The sequence below is a fragment of the Neoarius graeffei genome, chromosome 21 (genome assembly GCF_027579695.1).
Source record: "Neoarius graeffei isolate fNeoGra1 chromosome 21, fNeoGra1.pri, whole genome shotgun sequence".
Classification (NCBI taxonomy): Eukaryota; Metazoa; Chordata; class Actinopteri; order Siluriformes; family Ariidae; genus Neoarius; species Neoarius graeffei.
The window spans coordinates 60150375-60163214 of NC_083589.1; positions in this window are offsets into that span (position 1 = coordinate 60150375).

The window sequence follows — 12840 nt, forward strand, 5'->3', positions numbered from 1 at the left end:
AGACCTTGCATTTTCCAACATGACAATGCCAAACCACATACTGCATCAATTACAGCATCATGGCTGCGTAGAAGAAGGGTCCGGGTACTGAACTGGCCAGCCTGCAGTCCAGATCTTTCACCCATAGAAAACATTTGGCGCATCATAAAACGGAAGATACGACAAAAAAGACCTAAGACAGTTGAGCAACTAGAATCCTACATTAGACAAGAATGGGTTAACATTCCTATCCCTAAACTTGAGCAACTTGTCTCCTCAGTCCCCAGACGTTTACAGACTGTTGTAAAGAGAAAAGGGGATGTCTCACAGTGGGAAACATGGCCTTGTCCCAACTTTTTGGAGATGTGTTGTTGTCATGAAATTGAAAATCACCTATTTTTTCTCTTTAAATGATACATTTTCTCAGTTTAAACATTTGATATGTCATCTATGTTCTATTCTGAATAAAATATGGAATTTTGAAACTTCCACATCACTGCATTCCGTTTTTATTTACAATTTGTACTTTGTCCCAACTTTTTTGGAATCGGGGTTGTACAGTCATGTATAATTGGGGTGGGGCTTTATTAGATTGTACTTACCTTTCAATATTTTTGATGTAGTCACTGACAATGAAATTCATCAGGGTCTCCTTCAGTAAATTAGGCCCAGACTGACAATTTGACGGCTTGAGTGATTTTAAAATAAACAAACAAATAAATAAATAAAGTACATTTTGCAGTTTGACAAAAATAATATCCATTCGGCATGATGATTTATATAGCAACAGTCAGTTGTTCACCAATAGACACATCTCTGAACTAAATCGCTGGTTTGGTCAACTGTTTCATATCAAATACGCTGTGCTGTGTGACCATCATTGACTGGCCATCTAACAGTAGCTGCTATTAACCTCAGCCACAACGAGATAGCTATAATGCTAGTAAGCTAGTTATTAACCAAGCTAACTCTAGTTATATAAGCTATCAAGGGAAAATATCATGAATGTTGTTTTATTAACTATTAAGATTGAAAAGATGACACTCCTTGATCAAATGTGTTATCAGGCAGTTACACAACCTATTTTTTTTTCTTTTTTTGGTAAACCGGTGGTTGAAGTTATGGTCTGTATCTTAGGGAGTGGTTTCTTTTAGTTTAGCCAGTAGCTTGTTGGCTAGCTTGCATAGCTAGCTTGTTAGCTTCAAGGTTAGTAGGCGTGCTCCAGCTGTACTAGTCCAGCAACCAGGCTTCACTATCCCCACCCCTTTTTCCATTTATGGACTAGCCAGGAGTCAGGTGGAGTCAGGAGCTGCCAAGATGGCAGTAGACTCCCATAGCCTCCTTATTTGAGCTTCAAACCTGCTCATCAGAAATTGTCTAAGTGACACAGAGCCTTTGTCCATTATTTTTACAGTCTAGGTGTATAACATGACTAATGATCAAAACAAAGCAGACTGAAAACTGTTCTGTGAAAATATCACTAGGAGGAACTACAACATCTTTTAATACAAATCACCTGATAAAGTGTCATGTTGTTTAAACCAGGGCTTTGAACCGGTTCAAGGAACGAAAACGAAAACCGGGAACTTTTTCTATTTCGCATGGAACAGAAACGAAACCAGAAACTTTATTATTTTTTATGTTCCAGAACAGAAACGCTTATTAAAAATAATGGTAACCGGTTAATACCTGTTTTTATTTCGTTCCTCAAAGTTTCCGTAGCCTACAAATAAAAAAGTCATTCTTCTCCTGCGCAAGTTTCTATGACCCACTGGGGTTCACTTCCTGTGTGACGTTCACTAGACGTTTGCTGACTGAATGGAGAGAGCGGGAGGGTGGACTACTATCACGTCTCCACATCTTAAATAAGAGGTAACTATTGCAGTCTATCGTTATTCAAAAACGTCAATTTCAAACACGATATCAGTATATTTGTTCATGTTAATGAAAGGCTCGCGAACATTAAATGACGTTAACCTCTGTTAGCCTATCAATGCATAGGGCCTGACTAGCCTTTGGTAACACACTAAACGAATTATCTTTCATTTTTGGCACTTTTTCTGTTTGTGTAGATGGGAAGACATACTGAGAATCCCAATCGCCAACATTTGAAATTACAAATATTTTAAGTTCGTTTCTTAGACAAGGATATTTTTTAAGCTTGTTACCTCGTTAACAGTTTCGGCGAGAATCTCCCGCCTTCTTCAGAAACGAGGTAACAAGCTTAAAAAATATCCTTGTCTAAGAAACGAACTTAAAATATTTGTAATAGTTAGACATAATGAACATCCACTACGTATTTGAAATAATTGTTTTGAATTATTTCTTGTCTTATTTAATGAAGGTTGTAATAGAATTAGCCTACATTTGGCTTAAGCTGGATGAGACAGAGACATAATTTTATAGCCATTTGTTAAACAGCTGACAGGGAACGTAATTAACCGTTCAGGGAACGAAATTTTTTTGTTCTAACTGGTTCGGGAACGTCTATTTAATGGTGGAACCCAAAACCGGAAACGTTAAAATTCCGTTTCTGTTTGGAACGAACCAATAGGAAAAAAATTCTGGTTCAAAGCCCTGGTTTAAACAGTATCTTTAATAGAGAATGTGAAGGTGAGTTGACCTGAACACACAGAGTAGCGAGTGTAAGGCAGTGTTGGAGTCAAGTCACTAAACCTTGAGTCTCCAGTGTTCAAGTCCGAGTCATTAAAGAAAACTGAGTCAAGTCCAAGAACAAGACTCCAACTGCACCATTTGACGGTGGCTGTTGCTGCCTTTATGTGAAAGCGTCTCTGCTACTGTGTTGGACTCACGTTACTGCTCCACTGCCCCATTTTAGTTAACAGGCTACAGATAAAAAGCTTCTTCATCGCTCAGCAAGCCCCACCCACTATCAACAGGGCAAACAACATGAGAGAGGGTTAACACTAGCTAGTTCATCAGTCAACAAGCCCCGCCCACTATCAACAGGGCAAACAACATGAGAGAGGGTTAACACTAGCTAGTTCATCAGTCAACAAGCCTCGCCCACTATCAACAGAGCAATGAACATAGCTTGTCGCTTCCTTCTCTGGGTGGAGTCTTACCAAATGACAATTAAAGTTCGAGGTCGTCCCCGTCGTCTCCTTGATAGTTCTTCTCCATATGGAACACACAGCAGTGCATTTTTTTTCCCACTGCACGAGAAGTCTGTATAAGCAAAGCGGATAATCCTAGCGGCGTTCTCTCCAGGCATTTTAGCGCCGTTAACGTTAGTTTGTTCCTGAACATGACGTATGAACAGGTGAACGTGCATTCTCTTGCACAAAAAGAGTATAAAAATTAATGTAGATATAAATGTCTTATGCCAAATTATTATGGCATCTCATCTCATCTCATTATCTCTAGCTGCTTTATCCTTCTACAGGGTCGCAGGCAAGCTGGAGCCTATCCCAGCTGACTACGGGCAAAAGGCGGGGTTCACCCTGGACAAGTCGCCAGGTCATCACAGGGCTGACACATAGACACAGACAACCATTCACACTCACATTCACACCTACGGTCAATTTAGAGTCACCAGTTAACCTAATCTGCATGTCTTTGGACTGTGGGGGAAACCAGAGCACCCGGAGGAAACCCACGCGGACACGGGGAGAACATGCAAACTCCACACAGAAAGGCCCTCGCCAGCCCCGGGGCTCGAACCCAGGACCTTCTTGCTGTGAGGCGACAGCGCTAACCACTACACATTATTATGGCATGTTACAAAAAATAAAGGAAAAATCTGAGTCCTCGTCTCCAATTTATAAGCCTGAAAGCAGTTAATGCATGAGCCCGAGTCATCAGTGTTCAAGTCCAAGTCAAGTCACAAGTCCTTAAAATTAGGGCATGAGTTGGACTCGAGTCCAAGTCCTGGACTCCAGTACTACCAGCCTGGTGTAAAGTGCCGTGCATTATGCGCACACAGTTATTTGTGACTGATGCGAGTGTGCAGAGAAACTGTTCCGCAGAAGAAATTGCAGTTCAGTTTAGTGAGCACTGAGCACTTCCAGCCATCTCGGTCTACAGCGCTCAACTGCACTCATTTTTAATGCTCTGCTCTCCAGAACGTCTTAAACATACACTGTGAGAAATGCAGGTGCAGTAGGAGTCCATTTCTGTCCCCTAAGGTACAATCAACATTTGTGGCTCATTTTTGGATCTCAAAGTAACTACGTATATCTTTTTAGGGCCAAAAAGGTACATGCATGTTCCCAAGCAGCATATAAAGGGTAAAATAAGTACCTTAGAGGGTACTGCCCCAGTGATAAGCCATTGTACCCCTAAAAGGTAATGTACTTTATTTTCTGAGAGTGTATTTGCTCAGGTGGTGCTGTATCATGGCCGACCCCATGCTGACCTAAACTTCCTCATGCTGGGATCAGACTACATATTTTTGTCTTCTGTGATGGACACCATGTCAGATTAGGCCATCACAGTGCCATACTGTAAGTTCTTGCCATGTCTTGGTCAGGAGAGTATGAGTCAAAATCAAACCGTTCATACTGAGAAAGTGGTGAATTTTAAGAGCTTAAGTCCAACATTAACAGATGACGTTATGAATGTAGGGATGGACGTGCTGCATCTTTATGAGCATCAATACAGATCCAGAAACCCAGAGATTCTATACACAAAAAAAAGAAAGAAAATAATTGTTTTGTAGTTTGATGTACAGCCTTTATTGATGTACAGCCTCTTGGAAGTCTGAGGATTGCTTGGTCAGAAGATGATAGATGGACAGAGCGATTAGGACAAATAGGATAAGTTCTTTTCTAGACAGATATCGAACATTTTGATAATAAAAAGGGAGCAGTCAAGGAATCCATCACCATTCTGGTGATATCATACACTCATACACTAAATCAATGTCACGCTGAATGGTATAAGCTCAGAATGTCAATTCAATGATCAATCCATTTCATTTATTTAACGGCGCTTTAATTTGTTTGTTTATTGGCACCACCTTGCTTCAGACATAATGCAAAATCTGGCATCTTCACTGATTATCTAATTTTTTGGTCTAACAATGATGGATGAGTCCACAATATGGTCACGATGGCCTGTTAGCAAATCTTTAACCCACAGATCTGGAATACAAACATGTTTTTGCAAATATTTGATGTAATTAATCATGATTCATCTACACTGGTCTGAGCATTGCATGAAAGACTGCAGGAAAGACACAGAGCTCCAAAGCATGAAGATTACTCTATTCACGTATCTGTCAACCTTGAGGAACACTGACATTTTTTAGATCAATACAGTGACTAAGAATCGAGATTTGCTGAATACAGAGAGGCATTGCATTATTGGAAGCGATTGACTGAGCGTTTGAGAGTCAGCCTAGTAATCTAGCAGTGGGGTGGGGTGGGGGGCCCGTTTTCTTGTCAGATAGCATTCATTTAAAGACAAAAAGAAGACAATTCATCAGGGAAACTGAGGCTCGTCAAAGGTGTACAATTAAAACAGATCAGGCTGATCAATGCAGAGAGAGAGAGTATACAAGTGTGTAAGAGAAAACGTGAGCAAGAGGAAAAAGTGAGAGAGGTCAGAAAAAAGTCAGAGAGAAAAAGTGTGCGAGAAAGTCAGAGAGAGAAAGAGAGGTTTAATTGATAACCTCAGGAAGGGGATGTCAGTTTTCAGAACAATTCATCCATTTAAGTCAACTTCACAAAATTATCACACAACCCAAAATAGTCAAATAGTGCATGGAGGTTAATCATAATACAACACGTCGATTTTTTTATTAATTAAAAAAAAAGTTAGGAAATTTCCATGGTGTAAAAAGAAGAAACAACCTCAGGACATGCTGTTATGGGAAAATAATCAACTTTGGGTAACAGTGATGGTAACAGTATACTATACTCCTGTAGCAATGGGCCATTTTTTAAAGTCGTTGTAACAGTGTCGTGTAATCTATCAAATTAAAGAGCGTGAAGATCTGAATAGGAAACTTGTTTAATTTTGTAATGTCTAAAATAAAATTAAAAAAAGGTATGAACATTTGAAAATCCAGCATTTTAGAAAATTCCCCATTGCTGTCCGTTGCCCCGGTCACAAACCAGCAACCATTTTCCACTGAAGCCAAAAATAAAGAGATTTAGAATTTTGAGTATCAGGATAAGAGTTACAGATAAAGACTTCTTGTAGATCACAACTCTGTACCTCAAAGGTCTAAAAGTAACACATCAGTGAAATCGGTCCATCCTTTGTGTTTAAACATAAAAGCCAGAATTTAGCGGTACGGTATGTTCGCTTTAAACTGTGGACACCGAGTGTGACTAATGATGGTGGTGCTCAAATGTGCTGTATATAAGAGGCTCAAACTTTTAATTCTCTTCAAAACAGTATCACTGATATTTAGGACACCTTCTCTTTAGGATGCCTCCTGGACGCCTCCCTGGGGAGGTGTTCCAGGCATGTCCCCCCGGGAGGAGGCCCCGGGGAAGACCCAGGACACGCTGGAGGGACTATGTCTCTCGGCTGGCCTGGGAACGCCTCGGTGTTCTTCCCGAGGAGCTGGCTGAGGTGTCTGGGGAAAAGGAAGTTTGGGCTTCCATGCTCAGACTGCTGCCTCCGCAACCCGGCCCCGGATAAAGCGGATGAAGACGAGACGAGACCTTCTCATTTTTTTCCCCATGAAAAAAAGAAAATTAGGAAAATCTGATTTTTAGGAAGGATACAAAATTTCTCAGTGATCTGATCTTTTGCAGGCACTAGACAGCAAAGTGTTCGGGCAATTTTATTGGGAAAAAAACAACTCAACATGAGATATTCGACCACCAGGTGGGAATCATGAGTTTCAAGCTGATTGAACCAACAGTGAGTGAGCTGGAAGCAACAACTAAACACACGGACCGGTGACGAACATCACTGAAAAACCCAAGATGGCGGCGCCTGTGAGTTTGGTGTATTGCATTATACAGGGTTAAACGCTTAAAGTAAAAGCTCATCACAACGGCACACAAAATTAACGATATATTCCGTAAATGTTATTTATTCTGGAATCGACACTACTTTTATGTAGATTAAACACTTAAATGTCTTTAAAGGCCAAACGAAAACATGCCGTTCTCCCTTACAAATGTACGGGATGTTCATCAGTACGCTGTCAAGCCCAAGTACAGGGATGTGATTGATCACATTGCAATGTCGATTATTTTCCTATAACAGCATGACACAGTACTTTATTCCTTACATACTGCATCAGTTATAACTCAGTCTGATGTAATAATGATCGTCATAACAATGTCTTTATTTTGGGGGGCGGGGTTTTTGATTTTTCTTCACAGTTTGGATTGATATTGGTCTTTTCTTCTAGATAAATTGTATAAGCCATAAATTCATTTTCTCCCCCCATTCAAAAACCATAACGGATGCAAACTTTTGCATATACACTACCGTTCAAAAGTTTGGGGTCACCCAGACAATTTTGTGTTTTCCATGAAAAGTCACACTTTTATTTACCACCATAAGTTGTAAAATGAATAGAAAATATAGTCAAGACATTTTTCTGGCCATTTTGAGCATTTAATCGACGCCACAAATGTGATGCTCCAGAAACTCAATCTGCTCAAAGGAAGGTCAGTTTTATAGCTTCTCTAAAGAGCTCAACTGTTTTCAGCTGTGCTAACATGATTGTACAAGGGTTTTCTAATCCTCCATTAGCCTTCTGAGGCAATGAGCAAACACATTGTACCACTAGAACACTGGAGTGATACAGTGGTGCTTGAAAGTTTGTGAACCCTTTAGAATTTTCTATATTTCTGCATAAATATGACCGAAAACATCATCAGATTTTCACACAAGTCCTAAAAGTAGATAAAGAGAACCCAGTTCAACAAATGAGACAAAAATATTATACTTGGTCATTTATTTATTGAGGAAAATGATCCAATATTACATTTCTGTGAGTGGCAAAAGTATGTGAACCTCTAGGATTAGCAGTTAATTTGAAGGTGAAATTAGAGTCATGTGTTTTCAATCAATGGGATGACAATCAGGTGTGAGTGGGCACCCTGTTTTATTTAAAGAACAGGGATCTATCAAAGTCTGATCTTCACAACACATGTTTATGGAAGTGTATCATGGCACCAACAAAGGGGATTTCTGAGGACCGCAGAAAAAGCATTGTTGATGCTCATCAGGCTGGAAAAGGTTACAAAACCATCTCTAAAGAGTTTGGACTCCACCAATCCACAGCCAAACAGATTGTGTACAAATGGAGGAAATTCAAGACCATTGTTACCCTCCCCAGGAGTGGTCGACCAACAAAGATCACTCCAAGAGCAAGGTGTGTAATAGTTGGCGAGGTCACAAAGGACCCCCGGGTAACTTCTAAGTAACTGAAGGCCTCGCTCACATTGGCTAATGTTAATGTTCATGAGTCCACCATCAGAAGAACACTGAACAACAATGGTGTACATGGCAGGGTTGCAAGGAGAAAGCCACTGCTCTCCAAAAGGAACATTTCTGCTCATCTGCAGTTTGCTAAAGATCATGTGGACAAGCCAGAAGGCTATTGGAAAAATGTTTTGTGGACAGATGAGACCAAAATACAACTTTTTGGTTTAAATGAGAAGCGTTATGTTTGGAGAAAGGAAAACACTGCATTCCAGCATACGAACCTTATCCCATCTGTGAAACATGGTGGTGGTAGTATCATGGTTTGGGCCTGTTTTGCTGCATCTGGGCCAGGACGGATTGCTATCATTGATGGAACAATGAATTCTGAATTATACCAGCGAATTCTAATAGAAAATGTCAGGACATCTGTCCATGAACTGAATCTCAAGAGAAGGCGGGTCATGCAACAAAACAATGACACGAAGCACACAAGTCGTTCTAGCAAAGAATGGTTAAAGAAGAATAAAGTTAATGTTTTGGAATGGCCAAGTCAAAGTCCTGACCTTAATCCAATTGAAATGTTGTGGAAGGACCTGAAGTGAGCAGTTCATGTGAGGAAACCCACCAACATCCCAGAGTTGAAGCTGTTCTGTACGGAGGAACGGGCTAAAATTCCTCCAAGCCAGTGTGCAGGACTGATCAACAGTTACCGCAAACGTTTACCTGCAGTTGTTGCTGCACAAGGGGGTCACACCAGATACTGAAAGCAAAGGTTCACATACTTTTGCCACTCACAGATATGTAATATTGGATCATTTTCCTCAATAAATAAATGACCAAGTATAATATTTTTGTCTCATTTGTTGAACTGGGTTCTCTTTATCTACTTTTAGGACTTGTGTGAAAATCTGATGATGTTTTAGGTCATATTTATGTAGAAATATAGAAAATTCGAAAGGGTTCACAAACTTTCAAGCACCACTGTAGTTGCTGGAAATAGGCCTCTATACACCTATGGAGATATTGCACCAAAACCCAGACATTTGCAGCTAGAATAGTCATTTACCACATTAGCAATGTATAGAGTGGATTTCTGATTAGTTTAAAGTGATCTTCATTGAAAAGAACAGTGCTTTTCTTTCAAAAATAAGGACATTTCAAAGTGACCCCAAATAAATAAATAAAATAGAAATCACATGACCCTGATGAGAAAGTGCTACCTCTCACACAAGAGAAAGAATAAGCGCAATTCCACCGGTAACTGACAAACATTCAGAGGGTTTAAAATTAAACTGTGTGGCTATTATAGAAAGAGCAAACTCAAACAAATGTATGATGACTTAAGGCCCAAAGGCCATCTTGGACAACACAGAGTTTTTCCCATATATGAATAATTTATTTAGTGGCATTCAGATAACATTGGTAATTGACGCAACTTGGAGAATTCGACAACTGTGAACACACAAGTACAAACGCCAATTTCTGTGAAACTCGTTGCAATTTTATTAACATTTTTTCGAACTTTGCTTTTAACATGCCATAGTATGCAATGAAAGAAATAAACTATGAAAAGTGTTTAGAACTGACAGGTGAGATCATGTTGCATACAGTAACTGACATAACATTCTTGGTAACTGACGCAACACTTTCCAAATTTACATATGATTTGATGTACAAAGAGATGAAATGTGGTAATTTTCTCTTTCTTAGTCATAATATCAATCAGTGAACAAAGCTACTTGTTAGATCTAAAAGGCCCCAAAGCTGTGATACTCAATGGAATGAATTTTTTCGTGGAAATGTAAAGAATAAGGTCCATTTGATATAAAACACAGTTTAACTTACCTGGTGAGGACTTTTGACAGCAGTTTGAGTGCTTCTTTGTGTCTGTTAGTTTTGGGTTTAAAGTATGTGCTTGGATCTATCAATTTCAAAATGGCCACCAGTCATGTGACATGAGTTCAGCACAAAAATATTGACTGCAGTGAATGAACCAATCATTACTAATAATAACCCAATCAAATTTAACACCATATATACAAAATGAATTTTTACCCCTTTGGTTGACCATTTTGTGGAATGGCCCATAAAACAGTGGAGATCAACATCTTCCTGTCTTGCTATGTTTTGAGGTGATTACTACAAACCATTTTTTTTGGCAAACCTGCAATCGGCTGTAAGACATGTTTGTCAGCTTTCAATCTCGATCTGTGTTGAAAAAAGAAAAATCTCCACCTGTAGGTTTCAGGCTGATGAGCAGATCGGGGTTAGTGTTTGTTTAATGCATTTATCGCTGATGTTCCAGTCGGCTTGGGTTGCACCAAAGAAGTATCAATTTAAACTTTAAGTCAATGATTCAATCCAGGATTTAAATTAGATTTGAAATTCTCAGTCTGGTTGTGACCTTTAAAATCCACCATATTCTAAAGTGCAAAAGTTTGCATCCCCCCCCCAAAAAAAGTTAATATAATAAAAAAATTCTACAATATAATGACAGAAATACAAGACTAAAATGTTTCCTGAAAGGAAAAAAAAATGCTACAAATCAACACAGGAATCTAGAAAGGTGTTTTACATACATACATGTAAGCATGGAACGCTAGTCATTTTAGTTCATTATCATTTCTACAGTCATTCCAATGGACTTGTATGCTCCACATAATCTAAGCCTAATAAACAGATTAATAATGTCTTTATTAACAACAAAGCAAAGAAAAGCAATTAAGTGTTGATATTGTGAAGTTCTCTGTTATTAGCTCATCTGGCCAACAGGTGAGGAGTTTATGCCATCATGTGTCGTCTGTCATCCATCCGGCATTGTCCACATTTCACGAAAAATCGCTTCTTCTCTCTCAATTCTTCACCGATTTTTATTCTTTCTGGCAGAAAGGTAGGTCTGCCTGGGGTGCATATAGCTTCTACCCAAATTTGCATAATTGCAGTTAATCATGAAGCTATGGAGTAATTCATCAATCCCTAACGAGCAGTTTCCACACAAATAGCTTCTCCCTCAATTCTTCACCCATTTTGATCCTTTCTGGTATGAAGGTAGGGGTACCTAGGGTGCACATAACTTCTACCCAGATTTGCTTAATTACAATTATTAATGACGTTATGGACTAATTAAGCCTTAATGAGCAGTTAAACCCCCCCCCCCCCAAAAAAAAAAAAACAGCGCTTGTCAATTCCTTGTCATTTTGGATTCTTTCTGGTAAATAGGTAGGTATTCCTAGGATGGATATATAGTGTATATAGCTTGCAACATTTATTGCACAAGGTGGCCCACCTTAGAGCATTCCTTCTTGACTAAACGGGGCCAGAGTGAGCTACGCCGTCATTGATGGGCTCGTTTTTTTTTTAACATTTATGAAAGGAGTCTCCAGTGTCAGCGCTCTGTAATGGACACTGAGCTCCTGTTAGCTCCTGTTCTCACCAGTGTCCCTCTCCTCCATCTCTTTACTGAGACACTAAAGCAGTGGGCAGAGGGTAAAGCAATGAACTACCAATTGGAAGGACTGCCAAACTGGCACTGCCCTCATCCTAACTGCTCAGCTTTATAAAGGAGATAAATTTAACATTTCCTTTCCATCTTTCACTTCTATAAGCTGTTCTGGATAATGGAGTCTATCAAATGCTGTAAATGGAAATCCCACCTGTCCTGAAGATGCAAGTCTTGTGGATGGTCCATAACATTAAATGTAACTGCAAACAGTTAAAAAGCACAATTTATTGATTACATTAAATTGTAATCATTAGCAAATTACAGAAAATTTTAAAAGGATCATTATCTCCAACATCCATCCATCATCATGGAAGTCTATACAGTATCTCAAAAGTAACCAAAAAATTCCTTACACAAAAGAAGTTGCTTTAAAAACACTTTTATTGCACAGAAACAGTGCACTCAAAGAAGAGCGGTCTTGATGCTAAAGTGCTCGACTACACCATCTGGACCCTTTCACCCCAAGATATACTGTGTTCAGTTAGACCACCAACACCTTACCTGAGATAAGAAGGCACTCACACACAAGTTAGTAATGACAGATGGACATGGTACTTCAATACAAAAACAAACAGTATTTAAAATTGTTCAGTTAAAAGACAATCTGCAATGTATTAGTTTCACAGTAAAATTAAAAAAACAAAAAACACAACATAAGGAACCACACAGCAAGAGGGAGCAGTAATGGCTGCACCCAGGAATACCAGTCTTCAATGAATAATTGGGGGTTAAATAGATCAGCTATTGGGGAGGTACCTGTCCTAGAAAAGTAGTGAGACTGACCACACCCATGCTCTTGATTCTGGTGCTTATACACACAGACACTGCCTAAAGTGATCACAGCAAACAGCAAGGTACACATTACCACTACAAATACTGTGTGCAGTGCACAAAAGAGCTTGGATCCAGCAACCTGTCCCATAGAACAACCGCAACACTATTTCACAATAGGGGCAGCCAATACCACACCTATTGCCTTAACACAACAAGGAAGG